Source organism: Mytilus californianus, unplaced genomic scaffold (assembly GCF_021869535.1).
Source record: "Mytilus californianus isolate M0D057914Y unplaced genomic scaffold, xbMytCali1.0.p SCAF_3, whole genome shotgun sequence".
NCBI lineage: Eukaryota > Metazoa > Mollusca > Bivalvia > Mytilida > Mytilidae > Mytilus > Mytilus californianus.
Genome location: NW_026262679.1, coordinates 45,680,450 through 45,704,713, shown reverse-complemented (window position 1 = coordinate 45,704,713; position 24,264 = coordinate 45,680,450). Strand labels below are relative to the sequence as shown.

Sequence of the window (24,264 nt, the reverse complement as noted above, 5' to 3'; positions counted from 1 at the left end):
GCCTCAACGTAAGCTACGCCAATGCATTTCGTTGATAAATTATAGAATTTAAAGATCGGACTGACTGTACTATTACGAACGTTTGATAAACTTTTATGTAAAATAAGAATTTCCAATGGGACTCTCCGTTAAAGATTATTTAAGACAGAACTATAAATTTCTAACGGTTACTGGTACTCGTTCACTACAGGTGGAAGTCTACTAACTAAGATCACACGACAACAAATATCCTAATCTATAACTTTGCAAATAAAAAATGATGATCCTAGCATTACATATAACATTTAGTGAGAAACACTATTACAGTTCAATTTTCAGTTTTTGAAATGCGGAAGCTTGCCGAGTGTTTTATTCTAAAGATTTGTATTTAGAAGTGGAGAGAAGAGAAATAACGTTTCGATGTAATCTGTATCTGTAATGATTTCAGACGATATGTAGGCACATTTAAATATCTTTTTCAGTGGTATGGGGAAACGTGACCATGCATGGACGCTTTATTTCGTGACTTTACTAAAAGCAGAACTCTATGACGGCAACAAAATTTGACATCATAATTCAATTAAAAAAAGAACAATTAGCAAATCACAATATCAAAATAAATGTGGTATGATTGCCAATGAGACAACTATTCACCACAGTCCAATAAAGGGAATGGAAAAAGCTATAGTTCACCGTATGGTATATTCAACAATAAGCCAACATATACTGGATAGTCAGCTATAAACGGCCCCGACCTTACAAAATGTATTACAATTCAAACAGGAAAACGAACGACCTTTTTATCAGCACTTCCACGATCGTATTAGGTATTTGGACTTTCAAATATGACGACTTCGAGCGTCCCTAAAGAGAAATTAATTATTGATATACGCATCTGGTCAGTAAAATTGGTAATGTTAGTGTTATTATGACAAAACAATTAACGATAAACAAATATAACAGAAAGCACTCAACGACAATCACTGAATAATAGGCTCATGACTTGAGACAGGCACATAAAGGACATTAGTCTGGGATAACATGATTTATTTATTAGATGTAAATGGCTTTAAACTAGCTTTAAGTAACTACGAGTACTCTTATTTCGGTGCTTTGTTTCTATTGTTTTTATCTTAGTTGTTTTGTGCCTCGTATCGATCTTTTGAGTTAAGCCAATTGCTACTGGTTTTTACAGTTTGTTCTTATGTTGTGCTGTTACACCATTGTCCCAGGTTAGGGTAGGGTTGAGCGCTCGCACATATGTTTGAACCGCCACATTCTTTATGTTTCTTCCCAAGTCAGGAGCCTTTAGTTCAGTGATTGCCGTTGGTTCATGTCTATCATATTTGTTTTTCGTAAATTGTTTTGTTATTAATAAGGCCGTTGGTCGTCTCGTTTGAATTGTTTACATTTTTTATGCCAGGGCCTTTTATAGTCTTTTTTAGCGGACTATACAGTATAGGTTTCTTCTCATTGTTAGAGACCGTACGATTGCCCATATTTGCTTACGTCCACTTCATTTGAACTCTGGTATAGATAGTTGTCTCATTGGCAATCATAATGTATCTCCCATTGTTTAAATAAAGAAACGGGGTTTAACATGTTTGTGAGCGTTCGCTCTACCCCTAACCTGGGACACTGGTGTAACAACATGATATGAGAACAAACCTTAGTAAGCAGTCGGAAATGGCTTAACCCAACAAATTGGTACGAAGAACAAGTTTGTTATGAAACACTAGTCAAATAGTCACAGTTCTACAATTAACACCAATAATTCTTAAATGTAAAAAAAAGCGAGGATACAACTAAAGACAACCACTGACTTTGTGATATGTACTTGACCATGTGGCCGTGTTAAAACTAGATTTAAAGAGTTTAACCATTGGAATAACAAAAGGAGAAGACAGCACAATAAAAAAGCAAGAAAGAAAAGGTGCTATAAATATTATAGACTAACAGACAAAAAAAAACAAAAATCAAAACGAAACAAACAAAAAAACACCCTCAGAAACAACCAATTAATAGAAGCAAGGTCAAAGGTCTGTAGTTTGATTAGGAGCATTTGTGAATACGTATATATAACCAAAAAATACACTTCATTAAATATTTGCGAATTTACTTTATACAACTATTACTGTTCCAAAAAAATGTCATATATAGTACACGACCATAAAAGCAGAACATTTGGGAAAGGTGTATATTATAATAACTATTGTTAGCCAGTCATATGAAGGTTATTTTTTTCAAATACTATTAGATTTTATGCGGTTTTTGGAAAAAAAATATATTCGTATTGAGTATTACACTGAATCTATATATTCATAGATTTCAATTGGTGTCATTACGTCCTATATTGTAAATATAAAGAGGGAAACATATAGCGTCATTCCAAGAACTACAGACACTGATTCTTTGTTTAAAAGTATATTATTTTTGTAAACAGAGATTAAATAGAAAATTGCCGTTTAAATTTCAACAGATAGGAAATTTTTTAACCAGGGCTGTCATACGTAGATTTGAAATACGGAAACAAAATACATTATGTTGCCAATTTTGTATTTGTTTGTGATAATTACAGTTATGTTTTTTTGTGTTCTCAAAAGCTCAAAATAACTATTGAATTTTGCTACTATAAAACTTGGAGTGATTAATCTGGTAAAACATTTGTATTTGTAGCGAAGAGAATAGTAAACATTTTACTAAGAAAAGAAATCCAAACGTAGTTGTCTTAAGTTGTATGTTCATGTGTTTGTGCTCTAAAACAGTTAAGTGTTGAAGGCAGATGATTGGTGGCTATAAAAAAAATCACAAGTTGTCTAGACTATGGACGATTTAGATATTGATATATTGTATAGACACTATAAAAATAAGAAGGTGTGTTTTGATTGCAAATTAGACAACTCTCCACCAGAGACCAAATGACGCAGAAGTTAACACTAGTTTATCATTAAGAGGCCGCATGTTTAATTCTAGATGGTCTTCACAATATTAAAATATTGTATTGTATTGTCGGGTTGATGCCTCATTGGCGTAGATACTATATATTCCATGTGTTCGTCTTTATTGACAGCGGATTAGATAAACGAGTTAGAAGTTGTTGTTTAGTTGACGCATCTCATTCTCACTCGTCATCTTATATCATATTATTCTAGGAAATCACATAACATTCACTTTAGAATTTTCTCTCATACTTTTCTGTGTGAAGTTTTCTGAAGCATTATCCTCAATTTTCTCACATACTTTTTCTGGAACATTATTCTCTTTAATATATCTTCCCTGTTTATATATTATTAGTTTCACAGTGTGCTAGTGACCTACTACGATATATATATGGGACTTTAAGCCGCACATCTCATATACTTTGATTATTCGTTCTACAAATTGCAATTGAAGGTGTCAATCAAAACGATCAGTAATCAACTCATTTTTTTTTCTGATCGATACTATACTGGTTATTGTTTCCATTTTCCTAATTCGTACAGCCCTCGTGTACATAGTTGAATTTGAATAATTTTTCAAAAAATATTAAGTTTATTTTTGAAACGCAATGCATAAGAGTTTAACTTCGTTGGTTTATTAAAGGTTATTACAAAAATAAAAAGATCTCAGCCTATGTATTTCGTCTTTATATATTATGTTCTTTCTCTGATTGATAGTGAATTCATTTTTACATCTGATATGCCAAAGAAAGCTACAAAAAAGAAGGTCGTTATTAAACTAGGACATGGTTCATACCTAGACAAACACCTGTTGCTAAAAACCAAAATATGGTATGATTTGAGTTATCCAAAACTGACCGAGTTTCCCTTTTCTTCTGAAAGAAGTAATGATATCAAAGACGGTTCGCTTCTTAAGAGCTTGTGACCATTACGGAGATCATTGATAGAATAAAATTATCACTGTCACATAAACTGTTTAGTCAGGGTTATAAACAGTCATCTTTGAAAGAAGGAGAACCTACAAAAGGGATAATCAAAAACCATAAGTTGAATAAAAACAGACGAAAACACCAAGGTCAAAAATAAAAATGACGAAAAGACTCGAAAAGACTGCACAGAAAACTAAAATTTTATCAACACGAAGCCTACTTAAAATAGGGGGTGAATTCGGAGTTCCTGTTCCATAGATGACACCCGCCGTGTTACTCCAATGGAAATGCAATAACCTTCATACAATAGAGGGTTATATAATGTTTCTTATACATACTAAATTCATAAACCATTGGTCATTTTAAATTCTCTAACCCTACAACTTGACTGAATGTGAAAAATATATGTGAAAACACGTGTTTTGCTAGGACATAAGATAGACTGTTGCCGATAAAACAATTTCAAAATGATATTCGTGCTATCCTCAGAAAAGGAAAATTCGATCTTTATCTAATAATAGCAATTTTTGTGAGTCCAGGTACACATATATGAAGCATATCCTGTTTCACTAACGCCCTTTGTTTCTATCACTTAGGCAAATAAGTTGAGATTTCTCCATGCTATTTTATGTATTTTAAAACTTTCGATCTCTCTCGTGTGCGAGGTTAAATTGAATTAACAGTGTTTTAAAAATTCGTATTGTGAACTGAAAAGTTTAAAAAAAATCAACATAGGAATACAATGTGGACAGTTTTCTTCAGGTCCAATAGCTTTTTTCTTCTGTTTTGTTTTTGATCTTTTTTTCCTGAATGTCGTCATTTTGTTACCTACTACCACATTTACTGTAAGTAACACGTGTATGAAGCGTGTATTATTGTCCTGTTGGAGGTCTTAAATATGCCTCCAGCTTTACTAGGATTGACAATATCTAAACACAAAGACATTGGTTGCTCACTTTGCAATTTTAAACTTGTCCTATAATATGTATTTCAGCACACGCAGAAAAGTATAGAAAGAGCAAAAAGATTTGTAGACAAGTTTCTTAAAAACTTATCAAAACTAGAATTTCATTGTGCAGGCGGATAAATATAAGAATAAGTAGATGTGGTATGATTGCCAAGTTCTCATAAAATGTTTAGCCGAAAAACGTTTTGCGATTTTCAGTCAATTTTATAACAATTAAGTGACGCACTGCTGTCTCAACCTTTTTTTTTATCCATTCCACAAATACGTCTTTCACTATTGTGATTTATAATTATGTTTTTTTTTTTCTAAATACATATTTTATTTCATTATGTTTGTTTGGTGTTGTGTTGTGAGAATCTATACATACCACAATTTTTTTAATAAAACATTAATAATTTGTTAGTACAATGAATAGATGCACAAATAAATTGCTTAATCATAATTGGCATATTTGTTTTGATTCTGCACTCACAGATACAGTATATATAGGTGCAAGCATTTAGGTTTCTTGGATGTTTTTCATCCGAGTTGTAATTTTAAAAGAAATGTTTACACAATTTTATTACCATTAACAACAGTTCATTCACAAAATTTGTTTGATTATGTACAATTGCTGTTTTATGTACTTTTACAAAAAGGCTGGTATTTGTATGCAGTGCGATCGCTTTATTCCAGTAATTAATATCTGGAGTTTTAAGCCGACGTTTATTTATTTATTTTGTCATTAATCTTTCGTTGACGCCCTTATAGATTTAGTCTTCATCAAATTATAAATTTCTGACAAGTATAAATTGTGTTAAGATATTGATAGTTATTTCTCCTTTTAATATAATTGTCAATAAAATAACAACAAAAAGTATATGAATTGTATGTAATTTTAAGTCTACGAAAATCGAGAGATAGACGATTTCAAGTAAAAAGGCATTAGTAAGATTGGGAAACATAATAAAATTTGGTTTATACAAAAAGTAGGAATGCTTTTCTTATTACTCATTAGGTACAGCATGCTTGAATCATCAGTTTATTTCCTTATTTTTTCGTCCCAAACAGCAACTAACGTGACAGAACAGTATTTTCGTCAATGTCTGAAATCAAATGTGTAACTTTTTTCCAAACTTGTAGATTTTAATGAATATTTGTACTAATAGTAAATTGAAAAACTGAAATACATTATCATTTTCTCTCGATTTTTGTTTGTGCATCCCGTATATATGACAGATGGAAGGTATCATGCGAGATTTCTCAGTTCTCATGAAAAAAGGAACATAAGAGAGGCGAAAGATACCAAAGGGATAATTAAACTCATAAGTCGAAATCGAACTGACAATGCCATGGCAAAAAACAACAAAAAGACAAACAACAGTATACAAAACACAACGCAGAAAAGTAAAGACTGAGCAACACGAACCCCATCAGGTGATCGAAGGTACTCCGGAAGGGAAAGCAGATCCTACTCCACATGTGGCACCCGTCATTACGTTTTTGTATAATGGAGACGCATGCACTCTTTCCGCTAATGGATTTAATACACGTGCAGTGCAACATATTTTGAGTAGGCATTTTGAATAATTGTAACTGAAATAAACACAATGACTTGTATTATTGTCCAGTTTTGCAGATATAGTTATATCAGCAGATTTAACGGTTCTGTATAAAGATGATATGTAAACGTTTTCATTCCTACTCCTTCTACGCGTTTAACCTCTTCTTCAGATTTGAGGACCGCCACAAAATAGTGATCAACATGGTATTCATAACAACCTAGTAAATAAAGTATGCTTAACCTGAATAATCGTAGAGTGTCAAGTAAATTTAAGAACATGACAACTGTATTACAATCTATGTCTTTACTCAAAAGCTTGTAAGGGCATGCTCACGTATGAATTTAGATTTTACAAATTGAAGCTAATGGCTATATGCTGATCGGGGCAAGTTTTTTTCTAGAGATAATAGATATTCATTGACATTTCTTGTAAGAATTTTTCCAGATTGGTCCACTGGCTAGATATATTTGTTTGTTTTAAAGTAACAATATACCAATCGGTGGGATAAGTCAGACCGACCATTTTCTTCTGACGGGGACAGCAATGTTTATTATAATATTTAAATGATATTTAATTTATAAAAAAAGTAACACATACGAGAGATTTTATTCAGACTTGTATTTGATTTTTATTTTTTTTTAAAGTATTCATGGAGTAAAAAAAAAGAATTAAATTAAATGAGATAAAGTAACACTTTTGAATGATAAATAAAATGCACAATTGTTGTGATTTTAACAATTTATTATAATATTCGTACATGACCTCTCTATTTGAAATAAAACCATTTATAAAGTCTAGACTTCAAAAAGTTTTTCTAGTAACTTGGTGTCCTGATTTACACCGTCTTTCTACCTTTTCTGCTTTTTCTACGGCTTCCTACATGAGATCTGAAAGTCTGTCAAGGAACTGGACACCACATTAATTCTCCAATACCATTAATCCGCAAGTCGTTCGCATTTAGTAACAAATGGTCTGTTGAAATGCTCCAATAAAAAAATCTGGTTCACCATTTGAATGTGATTTTACTTTCCACACAACAGAAACAATATTTAAGTTTTTCTCAATCTTTGCTGTTTATCCATGCTGTGTTACTATACTACCAAAAATTGGTAAGAAAATCGCATTGTTATGAAGCACTCTTTTGACACCACTCAATAATTATATTGCCTCCATAGAGAAGCTGGAATTCCTGTAATTGGTACTCTGGTTTATTTCATAATTGTTAATAATTAATTTCTTGTCATTTTTATGAAATAAGTTCCAAATGTTTTACATGCATATGGTATACTTTTCACAATAAAAAATCGTTTTTTGCACATAAAAGCAGATTGAGATGTCAGAAAATCTCTTTTATGTATAAAATATCAGGAATAATTATCGACATATAATATACGGCACAAATTTGACAGAAATTATTTATAATTTGACACGGAAATCTTGGTTCCGGGGAGACTACTCGGTTAGATCATAAAATTCCTATTAGAAGTAATTCAATAAACGGTCTGTTCATTTATTCCATTAGGTATATACAGTTTTTACATACATTTTACTTATGTTATGATTGCAAGGCACCGCGCCTGTCAGAAACCGTTATTGTTTTCTTTGAGAGTCAGCTGTTGAGAACTATGATCAGCAGGAATTTAACTGTTGAATTATAGACTTTGTATAATTATTGGCAGCCGGCTTGATTGCGTACGTGTGGTTCAAATCAAACATTAATGAGTCTTTTTCTTTTTTCATTTATTAATATACCAAACATTAAAATGTTGTCTCAAAAATTATTATTACAAAAGGGATATTTTATAACCGCTTTAACACGAAATATCACTCGTTTTATAAGTGGTTTCCGCATTTACGATGAAATAAGCAAATGTTTTTGCATAATTAAACACATTTTCTATTTGAAAATGCGAAGAAGAAATACATTTTGCTCTGTACTTATGAATCAATTTTCCGTTTTAAGTGGGATGTCATTTGGCACACGGCTTTGATTGGCAGCTGCAAAGTAGTGTAATTATATTTCAAAGACAGCTACGAAACACATTACAATAATGATGATGTTAGTTTCAACATTACAGGCTTACAGTCCCTATAATGTATCTTTGCTTTTATGTGATTGATGCGCAAGTAATAGATTAACAACGGCAATTTCCATTTTTTCTTTTACATTCCTATACAACAGACAATTAAGTAACTTTTCGAATCAAAAATAATTAAACTTGAAAATTACATTTTGCATACCTAAAATACTCTTCATTCAACATTTTTTATTGTCAATAAAAGAGCCTGTTAAATATGAACTTAATGACAATATCTAATTAATGCGAATAAATAAGGAAAATATAATACAATAGAGGTATTAACTAAATACACTAAAAAGAAATCCCTTTTAAAAAAGGGGGTTAAGATATAAAAAAGACTTGTTTAAAACCGTCATCATATCCATGAGACTGTTCGAAATCAGGAACCTTGTCACTGGTTGTCTCGTCGTGTCATATCTCTAATGTTTTATTTATTTAGAGAATTCAGTGGGGATGACACATCTTTGATAGTTTCTGTTAATTTATTCCAAACTTTTTTTTTAGAATGGAAAGATAATGACCCTGGTCGATAATTTATGTAGACAGAATCATGGAACTATATGTATGTTACGTTCTATGTCTTTTGGTAAACATTGTCGTTGGGTTACCGTGCTCATTGACGTATACCTCACATCGTCTAATATTACCTGCAAAAAACAAACCTGCTGTAAGTAGTCCTAGCCTAGTCTAGTCTAGTCTAAAACCTATGACATTGTGGTAAAAGTTTACAAGATTTGGTCAAGCGATACTTAATTATCATTAGAAACCGAAGAATTCCCAATTTTAAGGCATCGAAGGGACACAACTCCCGAACGGCAAATCACAAAACTATCATTGAAAAACCGAACTTGACCTACATCTAATGGTCCATGCATAAAATTATGTTGAAATATTAAAAGTTTTGGCCAAGTGGTACTTTAATCATCATCTGAAAACCAAAGAAAGCCTATGGTAACTAAGGGGTATATCTATTGAACCGTAAATGACAAAATAATGAAATTCGAAATTGACCAGTATTTTATGTTCCATAACATTATGTTAAATTTTCACAAGATTTTGTCTACCGGTACTTTAATCATCTTCCGGATACCAAAGTTGTGACGGACGGATGAACGGACACGTGCATCACCATGTCTCCACCTTGTAGGCGGAGGTATACAAAAACCTTCATTAAGCCATATAACTAGTATAAAAGCTTCACTACACCGTAGATATGAACCAATATCATAATAATTCCCTTGCTTTAAAATCATTCACATTTAGTTTCGTTTAGGCGTTTCGTTATTCCAAATTTCTTCGTTCAATCGCACCTATTCGGGACAGAAACACTCTAGTTCATCCGATGACATATACGTATTAAGGCGTTTTAATATAAAACTATAAGTACATGTTGCACTGATATACTTTTTCTTTAAAGTGCATAGGATTGTATAATACTGATTAAAAGTTACAATGTTAAAATGATTCTTGATTGAAGAACATTAAAATTTGTTGAATCAGATATGATATATGAAACCATAAATCAAATCAAATCAAATCCTAACCCGAATGAATTTCAGAGTAAATATTGTATAATGTTGTAAGACTGTTACAAGTTATCTAACTTATGAAAGATAATTCTGTTGATGCGTTAGTTATAATCATCATTATAAACTTCAAAAATTTTACGGAGACCATTACGAGTTGGCTGGCCGTTATGGAATGTCTGTGTAACAGATAGATGGCCACTGATATGTTCAAATTGTCCTCTTTTCCTCGATTGACAGCACAGAATGAGATCTATCACCGGATTTTTCGTTATGATTAGTCAAGTTTTCTATATGTGTTTTTTTTACTTGTTCGTCGTTTCGTTGTTTTTTGGGTGTTTTTTGCCATGGCATTGTCAGTTTTTCTTCGACTGGTGAGTTTTGATTGGGCCCTTGGTATCTTCCACCTCTTGTTTTTACTTTTGTAAATTGTTTCCATTTCTCTCAAGTATAAACATTTTCAAAATTTCAATATTTTGAACCTAACCGAAAAAAGAGAAAACTTGAAACTATATATTGATGATTTTAAGTCAATGAAACAACAACCGACATAAAAAGACTTCAATGGGTTATGGCGTGTCAAACGTTGCAATATTCACAAAAAATAAAATATATGTTCATAAAACTTAATATATATTCAATTAAAGACATTGACGAGGGTCTTTGTGATTAGTTTTATTAAAATCTTGAGTCCGTAAAATCTGACAAAATCAAACGATATCAACCAACCAATCTCAAAATTGTCCCGAGTCTTTAGATAAGATGAATAAAGTTTGAACTATCCCCAAAATGACTATAACTTTGCAATACAACTAAAGACATTGACGAGGGTCTTTATTATAAATTATTTTCAAATCCTGAGTCCATAAAACCTGACAAAATCAACCAACGGAACGAATGCAAAACAACTGTCATATTCTTGACTTGGCACAGGCATTTTCTGAAGAAAATGATGGGTTGAACCTGGTTTTATAGCTAGCTAAACGTCCCACTTGTATGATAATTGTTTATAGTTCAGTTATATTGATAAAATTGGTTGAGCAACCCAAACAGACATAATTGGTAAATGTGACAATAATTGGAACCCAGCAGCCAAAACCAAGATATTATTTACACATACAGTTAAAAACTAAATAATGAAAAGTATTAATTTCAAGGATGTTACTATCCCAGAAATACCATTTAAAACAAAGGGTCCAGCAACCAACTTCCGTACTATGTTTAAGGTTGTAGTCAGCGGACATATAAAACAATGACAGCATGTTGATATCAGAACACATTAAATTTCCGTAACATACTTCCGATGTTTACAATGCTTTGTTTTAATATTTCCTTGCCATAGAATCAAATGGTTAACTTTCTATTTAATCAGTTGTTTACGAAAACTTAATTTCCAAACCATCGATGATCAATTTTATTTCACAGAACTGTAAATTGTTATATGTTTGTAACTTCTCTGTCAGAATACTTTGGTTAAATGGAATACTTTAAATTGAAGTTTAAAAATGACAAGTGTCAAGATCCTCCAGACATAGATACCATACATGGCATATATAAATATATCTATTCCGTGTAAATCATGAAAATTACGTGATATCATATAATTTATGAAAGGTCTGAGAAAATTCGAAGTACCTTTTACTTTACCTTTCGTGGCCGTCATTTAGTCTACTGTATTGTATAAATTTCAAGATTTCTCTAAAAGGGAGTATAATTTGACATTGTATACATACGTGTTGATTATTCCAAAAAGGTGCATGCTGGGGCTGATGTTTTTCCTTTCTATGAATAGTTGTATGTTTATATGTATATATGGATATTCTATTTTTAAAATATATTTTTTTTTTATAGTTGTATGTATTTGGCATATTATAGTCTGAACATTTGTCTTCCAACATGAAAGTGTATATCGTTTTATCAGCGTGTATATTTTGTTATGCATATGACTGATGACTGTTATATTTAAAATATCTCTAAGCTCAACGTTGTTCTAAAGATTTTGCCTTGCAACAGTTCACCTATGAACTACTTAAATTGGTGTTGCAAGGGTTGTTTAAGGCACGGAAAGCATATACAGGCCACTTGCGCAACATCGTATATAACGTGGACTGCGTATTTATACACCTCACAAAGCCTAACGGACGCATCCTCGTCATCATTTTTACAGTTAAGAAACCACATTTTAACCATAGGAAATATATTGATTGATTGTTGTATGCGTGTGAAATTGACGGTAACTTGAAATTGGTTATGTTTGATATGAGCAGAAATATTGCCTTGCAACAGGCCACACACGGACGTCTAAAAAGTTATTGCTAATACACTTTCACGTTTCATTTAGTCCTTAATGAGACATGGGAATCATCATTCCGACCGGAACTTAATGCGTATAAATCCATCCCGGACAACCAAACGACAATGAATGTGTCATACTTCTCAAAATGAGAAACTGATTAAAATGTATATACCCCTTGGTACACAGGACATATGATAAAGTCTTATACGAGTCTCATTAACAACAACTAGTAATATAACACCAGTATATTGTCAAATATGCCACAATAAATAAGAACAACAATTTATAAATTCGGTTCCTGAATTGTGAAAGGAACATGGATATGTGGCGGGGTTGAACCCTTTTTGTGATCTTAACCTTCCACAGTTTTAATGTTCATCGATGGACTAACAAACGGTTCATTTAAAGACCATTAAAAAGATTTAGTATAGGCAAAGAATTAAACTATAAAAACGGTATATTAGGCAACGGAGATTGTTGTTTGCTAAATTTCCTGTGGCAAAATTTCATGCAAATTCAAAATAAATTAAGAACAAATTGATTAGCTCAATGGGTTGGTTCTGCAAAGGGGTCGATTTTGATGAGGGACGGGATTTGAAAAGGAGTATGTTGGATAGGGACAAGACTAATTATACTGATACTCATTTGATGTTGTAATGATTTTTTAACGTGCAGAGGGCTCGGATCTGCCCACACGAGAATCAGATTCAACACAACTATTCAAAAAGCATCGAAAATCGAACGCATCTCTATAACAGTGGATGGGAGAAGTCCAATTGACAACATCTATATACCTTAGTCAATCCTTAGAGTATGGTTACAAAACACAAATATAATATAAAAAATGTCTATATCAATATTGTTTCTTTAGTCTTGTTTAATCTTTTCTTGTTGTGTAGCATCATAATTTCTGGGTGCTCAAAGTCTGCTGGTTGTTTTCTGTAGAATTGTCACTGTCACTGTCCGATTTATTCAATAACTCTTGTGTGGAGAGCAATGATCTCAGAATATGTTTTTCAAACTCCCGACCAGCAGTAAAAACCCTTGAAATGTGGGGCGTCTGTTTTGCTGTGCGGGATGTATAAATACACAGTCACGTCCGTTCGGATTGGGACGTAAAGTCCGATGCCTCGTATAGGGTAAGTATCACGCTCTCTGTACGTTAACATATCCTCTTTCTCCAGTGGTAGTCCAAATTTCCTGGCCGAACATATACTTGTATTAATCGATAGTTTATTCTCGTCCTGAATATGAATGAAATGTATACCACTGGACAGGAACGTTTGATATTCTGAAAAGCCAGTTTTTTCATATACATGTATGTAATCGTTTTAACGCAATTTTTAGCATACGTGGTTAATTTTGGCTCTGGGTTATAGCAATTATTTGGTGTCCGCCGTCGTCGTTTTTTGTTTTTGACCTTGTAAAAATCCAATGTCCTCTAAAACCACTAGACAAAGTTCAGTCAACCTTGACCTGAATGATCTTTACGCCATCTTGTACAACTTTTTTTTTTACCACCATGACATGACTGAAAATAAAACACAATAGTTAAATCTAAGAAAATATCCAAATATAAAAAAAAAAAAAATAATAAAATCTTCAAAAATGCTCAGATATACATACTTTCTCATTCTGCCAAAATAACCACGTGGTTCTTTTAAATATTGCCCCTAAATGAGAATGTTGACCAATTTTAGCGGGTATTTTTTTTATGAAACTATAATACATAAACAGATACTGTTTCATGTAACAATATAATAATCAGCAATAAAAAAATCAACAAAAATACATTTATTTCTGAAGCCTTCAATTTAGTTCCTTTTAGGATTTATTAACCAATTAGATAGAAACGAACCACTTAGGATTATTTCTTAGAGTTATTGAAGTTTTTACTGACTTATGATGTTTTTGGATATGATATTGAAAAGAAGAATTGACAGAAAGAAACTGCAAACGAAAAATTGATTAAAAAGCACATTGAGATCTTAAGATATACAGATCGTTTGTTGGTCAATTATATTACGTTAACTGCTTATTGGTAGATTATTTATTTTAAGAAGGCTGGGGCTTGGAAGATTTTATGGAAACAATTTTCTATCCTGAATTTTTTATTGGATAAATAATGTGGTCTCGACAATAATGAAAACAAAACCTTATTGAACCTCATTTCCATTTGATTTTATTTAAAAAAGAAACAATTTTATAAGTGATTCAGGTACCTAAGTGCCTTTTTGTTTTATTGTTCATTAGCATGAGTTGTCCAAATTACACTCCTCTTTGTAGCTGCTGTTAATGCTGCTACTCTTCATTAAGAATTCATGGTCACTTAGTATACAAGTTAAACATCATACCTGACTACCTTCAAGGCTACGTAAGCACAATTGCTTTGGTAAACGATTAAATATAAAGCCGTGAACCTAACGGTATGTCGAAAACGCGACAATATTTAAAGATCATTTACCATAATTTTCAGTAAATTATAATAATATGGGTAATATTTCAATGAAAACAAAAGATAACAATAATAAAAATGGAATATAAACGAAACAATAATTTTAAAATAATATACACAACTTATTATATATCGTAAACGCAAAACTTTTCAACATATTTACTTCCTTTGTTGTGTCTGATACCTTTAACAATAAAGCAAACCAATCTGTATAATCCGCTATTTGTATGTCGCAGGAAAGAAAACTTGTAGGAAGAAATCGGTTTTGAAAATAAACTTCGTTTTGTTCTAATTATCGTCGTATTTGTCCTAATGAATATGCAGAAATATAAAAATTCATATAACAAACATAATTATAATTCACTCAGGAATAGCTTTGCTCTACCAAAGTAATTATATTCATAGCAAATATGTCTGAAATATTTGCGATTGACGTTAATCGCCTGTTTGATCATTTCATTATCGTATATGATAACGTTTTCTTTCACTTATTTTATCATTTTAAACTAAAACTTTTCAATTATGAAATTGAACCAGAGTTATACAGTACAAAATAATTTTAGTAAATCATCAAAACTTATATAACTTTAATGATTATTATATGGGTTTTTGACTAACAATATAGAACTGTGTTCATTTTTCGTAATGGTGCCCATAAATTCTTAGCCTACTTTAAAACAATTCGGTGGGAAAGAAATTTTACGAGGAAACTTGAAAAATGCATGGAGCTCTACATGAACAAACACGTGAAAATGTTGTTAGGAACGTTATCCTGACCTGTAAATGTGTATAAAATTAATTTCGCATTATGGAATTAAACTTTTTAAAAAATTGATTAAGTTCAGGAAGTATTTTTTTTTACAAAATAAACAATGAAATAATACGCTTATTACATGTACCCATTGTAAAAGTTATATGCAAATAAGTTCACGTCTTTTCTCTGTTGTCTGATAAATCTTGGTCACTTTTTGTTGTATCTTATTAGAATGCCTATTTTGATTTTTTAATATTTTACTGGTAATTCTTGATTGTGATCGACATTCGCGTTCTAGAAGTGAAAGCTTACGCAACGAAAGAAAATCCACATGATCAGGGGTTATGGTTAATCGTTAGTCCATTCGGGGCATTCAATCCGTTTTGTTTTGAAAAAAGAAACTGATACTTCAGAAAAATAAAATAGGAGAGTGCTGAGATATGCTATTAACATGTACCTACCATGCATCACGCGTGAATTTAAACGTATCAATGATATAAGAAACCAGTCTTTTAGAAGCTTTTCTGTGTGGTCGTCACGTTTATATATGAATTTTATCCTCACGTTTTCCATGTATTCTTCACCCATATTGTCAAGGTTAGATTCAAAATATATTTAATTATTATATATGGCGTTCAAGTGTAGACCTACCTCTAAAATAATCAAAATTTCAGAAAATAAATGTCCATTTCTTACAAATGACATGTAAAAAAAGATAAGCGCGTCTAAAATATGACAATGATAGATAATTTTCCACTTTATCTCGTTTACAATTTGATCAAAAGTACACAGAAGTTGACAGGTCAAAGTGATAAACTGTCTCCACTAGTTATGTTGTTTGTCTTTAATTCTGTTGGACATTTTTTCTCATGGTAAAAACTGCGCAAAATTCCTCAGAAACAATTGCAGCCTTGTATTTGCACAAGTAGCAAAGTCTTGATTCAAGGTCCTCTCGAAAACGAGGACAAAAACTCGACCGAATTCGAGTGCAAAGGACAATAAAATTCTTTATTTATAGTAAGAAAACACAGCTTCAATGCAATTAGAATGTACCAACGTCTTAGTCTGACGACACTTCAAGACTTATGACTGCAATGTCTGTCATTGCAAAGAACATGTTGTACTACTGTTTTTTTCAGTGAATGTATGTTGTTACCTTAGTTCGATGTACTATTATATTGTACTTTGGAACCATTTGTCCATTCCAGTAAGTCTGACACAGTTAACGTAACAAATCATAACGATGATCACCTAGTTGTAAAGGTTTATCATAATAAGTAAATTTGTACTGCCATTTGAATTTACTAACCTAGTTTCATATTTTGAATTGTTTCTCATTTTGTTATTTAAAGGCCTTTTATAGCTTGTTATGCAGTGTGGGTTTTGCTCTTTGTTGTAGGCCGCACGGTAACTGGTAGTTGTTTACTTTTGTTTGGTGTATAGTTCTCTCATTGATCAAACCACATCTTATTTTTATATAAAACTTAAGATTCAACTTCAGAGAATGAAAAAAATACTTGATGCAATTTTATATTTGGCTTTTAAACGAGAACATGCTATATATATATATATACGATCTGTACACCTTTGATATGAATGCGATTCTTTAGCTAAGTATGTAAGATTTCGTGAGAAGAAAAGGGAAGTGACTCTAATTCGTATTGGCATTCTTCGCCACATACAAGTCGTTAAGAAACATTCTGTCGCGCTATCGTTATTTTTATTAGATAGGTCCTAACGTGAAATGATTTAAAGTTTCCTACACGTTGTTAGTTTAAAGGACAACTGTTTTAACATTACATGTACTTAGTTGATAAATTTGAATTCAGTTTATTTTTACACTTTTGTCGTTGTGCAAAATGTTTCGGTCCTCTAAAGAAGACATTATTTGTAATGTAAGAATGTTTCCCGCAATAAAGATAAAAAAAAATTGTTTTTCTGTGATCTTGAGTTTAAAGATCTTTTTGATTTTGTAGCACTGGCACCTCTTGGTGTTAGCTATCGTTGCAGTGACTTTAAAGATTGTAAAATTATTGTTTTCTTCAATTCTAAATTAAATGAAAAAAATCCTATTTTTAATTTTTTAGGTTCAGTCATTAAAATTGATGTCGAAATTATATGAAAAAATAATATGACAAATTCTTAGAGGCAAGCTACAAATTTTCACAGAGTGTCAGAAGTTAAAAAAGAGATTTTAGACAAGATATGTTATAGTAGCGTTGTATAATGACACTAATATAACTGCTGGAAATTTTTAATGGTGGCATATTAAATATTTTCAACATGCCATTTTAATTCAAAGGGTCATTTTATACGTTAAAATAATAAAATAAAAAACACATGTTGATGCTGTGCTTGTTCATTAAACAGAATGGTCAAATTTAATTCTCTGACATGATAGTGATTAATCATTACACTTAATGTGGATTTTGTTAATTCATCCATCAAACTAAAAGAGCACAGTCATATATAAACCCTAGGGACGCAAATAAACTCATCATAGTTACCTGAATTGAAATTTTGTATGTCAGATGAGCGTTTCGTCTACAAAAGACTCATTAGTGACGCTCGATTAAAAAATGTAAAAAAGGCCAAATAAAGTACAAAGTTGAAGAGATTTGAGAACCAAAAATTCCGAAAGGTTTTGCCAAATACAGCTATATGGCAATCTATTCCTTGAGTAGAACATCCTGAGAATTTCATAAACGATTCATTTTCAAAAATACAAATTTTCCTTTTTTAACGTTTAATCTTTTACTAATGATTTTTTTGTATCTCTTAAATCCATTCTCGGAATATTATTCATTCAATTAAAATGCGTTCGTATTTTATATATATCTTTAGTGATTCCAGTTAATATCCTTTTTATGTTTTATTGCATAAGTTACTTAGAAATGTTTTCTGAAACAAAAATGGTCTAAGTATTTTAAAAACAAAAAATAAATAAAAAAATATATTAAATATAAACCAACAATTACAGAAATTAACTTTTCCTAAGGTTTTCAAAGTAGTAATGAAATTACAAATAGTAATAGTTTCATGGTTTAGAATAAATAAATATAAATATATTTACAGGAAACAAAAGTTCATCGCAATGTTACTTCAAAGTAAAATAAAGTACATAGAAAATTAAAAGTATGTCATCGATTAATTATTACATTTAAAAAAAAAGTTATGTCAATACCGTAAGGGAAATCTGGGAAGTGTCGTATTTCCACATGCATAAAATCCGGCAAATTATCGTCAGCTTAATATGTTTACTTGAAATATGTGACCTACATAAAATAGAGAGGATAAAATAAAGTTCATATTAATAATCTGTATTGAAGAGGATGACCCCATTAGCCAAAGCTAATCTTTATGAGAGTCATTTAACATCCCAAATTAGCATACGATGGACCACATAATATAGAAGTATATTATTTACACAAAACACATACATATTCATTTACGGTATATTTGAAAGGTTCCAAATAAATAGTTACCCCCTACCACCCCATCCCCTTCCGAAAAAAAACCAACAAACAAACAAAAAAATGAAAATAAACAGTCTTGTCTATTGTTAAAATAAATACATCATATATACCAAGATTAAAATTGTGTACGCCAGACGCGTGGCGCGATTCGTCAACAAAAGACTCGTCAGTGACGCTCGAATCATAAAAGTAAAAATGACCAAATGAAGTTCGAAGTTGAGGACATTGAGGACCCAAACTTCCGAAAGGTTTAGCCAAAATACAGTTAAGGTAATCTATTCCTAGGGTAGAAAATCCATAGTATTGCAAAAAATTCAAAGTTTTGTAAACTTTTTATAAGGCGGTATGTTGATATCTTGGCATTTGTATAGTTGGGTTGGTGTCTCAGTAACATATACCCGACAACTCATTTTACTCATTCAAAATTGTCAATGAATCTGAGGTTTTAAACATAAGCATAAGCTGTCTTTTTGTTCTTCTAAGGCACTAGACAAATAAATGAAATTTAAGAGGAAAAATATGTACGAACTAACCAGATTTTATTTTTAATCATTGTATAGCTCCCTTTAAATTTCTTTTCAAGTAATCAACGTGAAATATGAAGTAGCTGTGAAGTGGCAATGTTACTGCAACTTAGATTTATTCTTGATATTAAATGATAAAATCTTTATAGAGGTTTACTGCAATAAAATATACATGTGTACTTAATGATTCTGGAAAAAAAAGTCGACGTGTCACAAACGATTAAAAACAGATAAAATAAGAAACTAAGAGGGAGAGAGATGTTTTTAGTCTAAAATACTGAATTTAACAAAAATTACCTTAAAATCTGTAAATATAAGCAAAGATGGTCAGTTTTTAGTCCTTAATACGGAATTGAACAAACTGAAATAACCCCAAAATCTGTAAATATTTAAGCAAAGATGGTCAGGTGTCTCGAATATTTTCTTTCGGTTGAATATCAAGTCTCTAATATCAAGTCATGCTGTCTCCTTTGAAAATCGAAGAACGGATTTAATCCCAAATATTTCTGATAAAAACGGGGTTACGGCTTTGACGAGAAATCACTGTATTCTACATTTATAGGTTTATTATTAATCTGAAACAATTTATATTTTTTTTTTCTATTAGGTGTCCAGGTGCCTTTGTGCTAATGACAAAAAGTAAAAAAAAGACTGTCTATTTATAACCAGTGTATCATTATTATCTCGATGGTTTTCTTGACAAAACGAGGAATGATTTTAAATATAAGAAGAACTATCAGTACAATAAATTAACGATTTTTTGCTTAACATCCAGTGGCGCATATTTCATGCATATTTAAAATGAAAACAAATTAAAAGAAAGTTGTCATATGAGTAAGTAGACTTGGAAAAAGTCCTTGACATATGAACTGTTACTTAAAATGAGGATATGTTGGTTATGGGCAAATCTTTTGCCCTGCAATAGGCCACCTACTGTAACAAATCCCCTAATAAGTTGTTGGATGGATTCTTTAGCGCGAAATGAGAATGGCACTATCCAAAAACGAGTCATCGAATTAAATGTCCCAGATCCGTCCGTTCGTGGCTACGTATTTACAGATCCCGCTCTGCCAAACGGACGTTTTCTTAGCATGGGTCTTACTGCATGATGGATGAGAGAAGTCACGCGATTAGGTGACCATATATCTATAATATATCATCCCTTTAACAAGATTGATTGATTGATTGTTGGTTGCTTAACGTCCAGTGGCAAATATTTCATGCATTTTCAGGACGAGAACAAGTTCACAATAAATACAATAGGTAGGTTCTGTAATAGATTAAGGGATTATGGTCGGAGAAATTTAGACTGCCACGGGAAATGAGGGTATATTGGATAGGGACAGAAATTTAGCCTTGCAACAGGTCACCTACGGACCCCTCAAAGAGTTGTTGCAAGGGTTCTTAACGTGCAAAGAGCGTGGCACTCTCTTTACACGAGGCATCGGATTTAACGTCCCCATTCTGACCGGACGTCCTTTAACAAGAAGATACCATTCTTATAATAGATAACAGTTAATGAAAGTGAAGAAAAAAAATCCAAATTATAAGAGTTATTGCATGAAATTTCGAAACCTACATAAACATCCTTTGTTAAAACGTCGGAATAAATTATAAAATTATGTTAACCACACACATCAAAAATAATACAGAACGTTGTACAAAAAAATAAAATAACAAAAATACCGAACTCCGAGGAAAATTCTAAACGGAAAGTCCCTAAGCAAATTGCAAAATCAAAAGCTCAAACCGTGACATCAAACGTATGGATAACAACTGTCATATTCCTGAATTGGTACAGGCATTTTCTTATGTAGAATATGTTTTTGCGAAGATTCATTGACAATCTGGGAAGTCATTAACTTAAAATTTGGAAAGATAGTTTGCAGTTACTTTTTAAACTTTTTATGATTCACTTTAATACCTTGCGTATCATTCGAAGAGTTTTAAACCTGCATGGCTATATCAATGATTCAGATATAAAAAAAATCACGTTCTACAAAGACATCGTAAATACAAAGATGTCGACTCTAAATATAAATAAGATGTGACCAAATGACGTAGAAGTTAGCAACTATAGGTTATCGTGCGGCCTTCAACAATGAGCAAAACCATACCGCATAGCAAGCTACAAAAGGCCCCGCAATGACAAATGTTAAACATTTCAAACGAGAAATGTGTTTTATATGTTATGATAAGACTGAGGACGAGAAACATGTTATTTTATCATGCCTGTTATAAATGCATACTTGCGAGATTGTTTGTACAGGTATAGATGGGACACAATATACTATTCCCGGATGTATAATGAAGCAGTGAAATTTGATATATAATTTATCTGATGATGACAAATTTGTGCATTTATTGAAAATAACAAGTGTTAAGATATGATTGACAATACCTGCTTTAGTATTTTAAGTTATAGTTTATGCAAAATATATTTTACAGTTTCTCATAATTCTTAATAGAATGTCACTTATATATTCATCACTGTACATTGTTTGTTTTATATTGCATGTGTACATACTTTGTATGTTGTGTATGTTAATGTATTACAAGTGGAAAACTACTATAGAAAGATTGAAAAAATACATTGATTCTGTAAACTTTATCTTAATATTAATTTGTTTTTGTGGTTGGATTGAAGTATCTTTGTAAGGTTTTAGCCTAAATTCTCCACAAACCCACGGATGACAAATCATTCAGCTCCATCCTACATCTTTTTCAGCGGTTTTAAATACACACAAAACAATTCCATCGGCCATATATAGGTTAACGAAAAATGTTTGGCTCCGTGGAAGCAAATCAGCTATCATTTATTCCCTATTAGATTTAGAGGAAATGTACCGGAGTCTTCATGAAACAACAATTTATTTTATTCTTCCCTGTGACTATAGTCTGGTTTATGCGGAACTACTTGATTAACAATAACTATATAAAAGGCATGTTAACGGTACCACGAGTGGTGGTGTAAAAATAACAAAACATATCCTTATTGCCCAACAAAGGAGTACTTAACATATCATGTCAATGATGCATGATTATACAAAATTGCAAATTAATCCTGATTAATTTTAATCATTTTCACATTTCCAAATTTAGAATTTATATAATTACGTGTATTGAATTTTAGAAGGCCTTTCATTTGAAGCACATTTTTATCACGAGAAATATTATCATTTCAACAGCTTTAATAAACTTAATGAAGAATTAAAAAAAAACTGATTTTAAATTAGAGCATCGTTTAAGCAACAAAATTATACATATATGTATTTAAAAAAGGAAGAAAAAACCCAGTTTCATTTTTGTGTGTTGTCTTTTTTTTTATATATATACTACGATCCTTTTTTTTAGCCAGTTTTAATCTAATTGAAATGAAGATCAATTGAAATACTTATGGCCAAGCGTGACTGACATAAAAAATTCTTTTTAGCTTATTTTTTTACTTTTTCTTTTCTTTTTTTTTTATATCACGGTTATTTTCTAAAAGTCCTTTAGTTATACTTATATTACAATTATCTTGTCCGTCCCTCCGTTCGGCTAACAAATATTTTCGTCACACTTTTTCCAGAATCTGCTTATTTTGGTCAGAAGCTTGACTGACATAAAAAAATTCTTTTTAGCTTATTTTTTTACTTTTTCTTTTCTTTTTTTTTTTATATCACGGTTATTTTCTAAAAGTCCTTTAGTTATACTTATATTACAATTCTCTTGTCCGTCCCTCCGTTCGGCTAACAAATATTTTCGTCACACTTTTTCCAGAATCTGCTTATTTTGGTCAGAAGCTTGACAGTGATGCACACTTTTCGGTTCTGTCATTTACCTACTTCTTGCTTGCCGAGACTTTGAACTTTTTAATGAGTTGAATGAACTTAAGCTCATCTTAACACTTTCGTTTATTCAGGGAATTGCAATATGTGCTGATTTATGATAAAGCTACGTTGTATTTTCCTTGTTTTATCATGATTTTTCTAGTACATAGAGAAAACAATGGTTCACCACTTTCGTTAAAAAAATGATTTCGCCAAATTAAAAAAATATTTGTTTGCATCCATCATATAGTTGAGAGCATGAACAGTTTCTATTCATTGCAACCAACATATAGTTATGTTGTATATTTTTAAATGAAACTGGTTTTTTTTCTTTAAAAATTCCCGACAATATAAAGTTTAAAGAAAGACTTACATATCGTAAACTAATTTTCCTGGCTGAGCATATTAAGGAATTTCAGTCGAAATTCGTAGTTGTTACTTAGAATCTTTGTTACACAGATTTTTACATTTAAACAAACAGTGCAAGTTAAAACAGTCAGTCGAATCTTTACACTTTTTGTTTGCTCTTTAGGATGTATATGATTATTATTAGCACTGAATGTCAATGAAACGGGGGGGGGGGGGGGGGGGGGGGGCGGGGGGCTGTGTAATAGCTAAGAAAATATATTATACATCAAATCAATATGTGTTAGATGAAAACATCTACCAAACCAATAATAAAAAGAACGTACAAACAATAATACCGGAATGAGAAAAACATAGGCAACTCTGAAACGGTTGTTGTCAAAATAATGAATATTCTTTAATATAGATGTTATTTTTCAGTTTTATTTTTAATTTGGTCATTGAGGAAAGTCTAGCCCAGAACGCAGGTCATAAAAACAATTCTGTGTTCTGTTTTGTACTTATTATTATATATTGGATAAATTTCAACTGCTGTTAAACCTGATTTGTTCACGTGTTACACATACATGTATTTCTTCTCACCGACAATGTACGTGTTAAACAGGTACCTTCGCAC

At 31.5% G+C, this 24,264-nt stretch overlaps 2 long non-coding RNA genes across 2 annotated transcripts in view; one reads left to right on the top strand and one right to left on the bottom strand.

The window, feature by feature from the left end:
* Positions 1–12,551: 12,551 nt before the first annotated feature.
* LOC127734680 (uncharacterized) overlaps positions 12,552–24,264 on the bottom strand; it is a 29,666-nt gene continuing 17,953 nt past the window's right edge. The window contains exon 2 of the long non-coding RNA XR_007997695.1: positions 12,552–13,792. This is a non-coding gene — a long non-coding RNA (uncharacterized LOC127734680). The remainder of the gene's footprint in view (positions 13,793–24,264) is intronic.
* Positions 16,530–24,264, top strand: part of LOC127734681 (uncharacterized) — a 62,056-nt gene continuing 54,321 nt past the window's right edge. The window contains exon 1 of the long non-coding RNA XR_007997696.1: positions 16,530–16,677. This is a non-coding gene — a long non-coding RNA (uncharacterized LOC127734681). The remainder of the gene's footprint in view (positions 16,678–24,264) is intronic.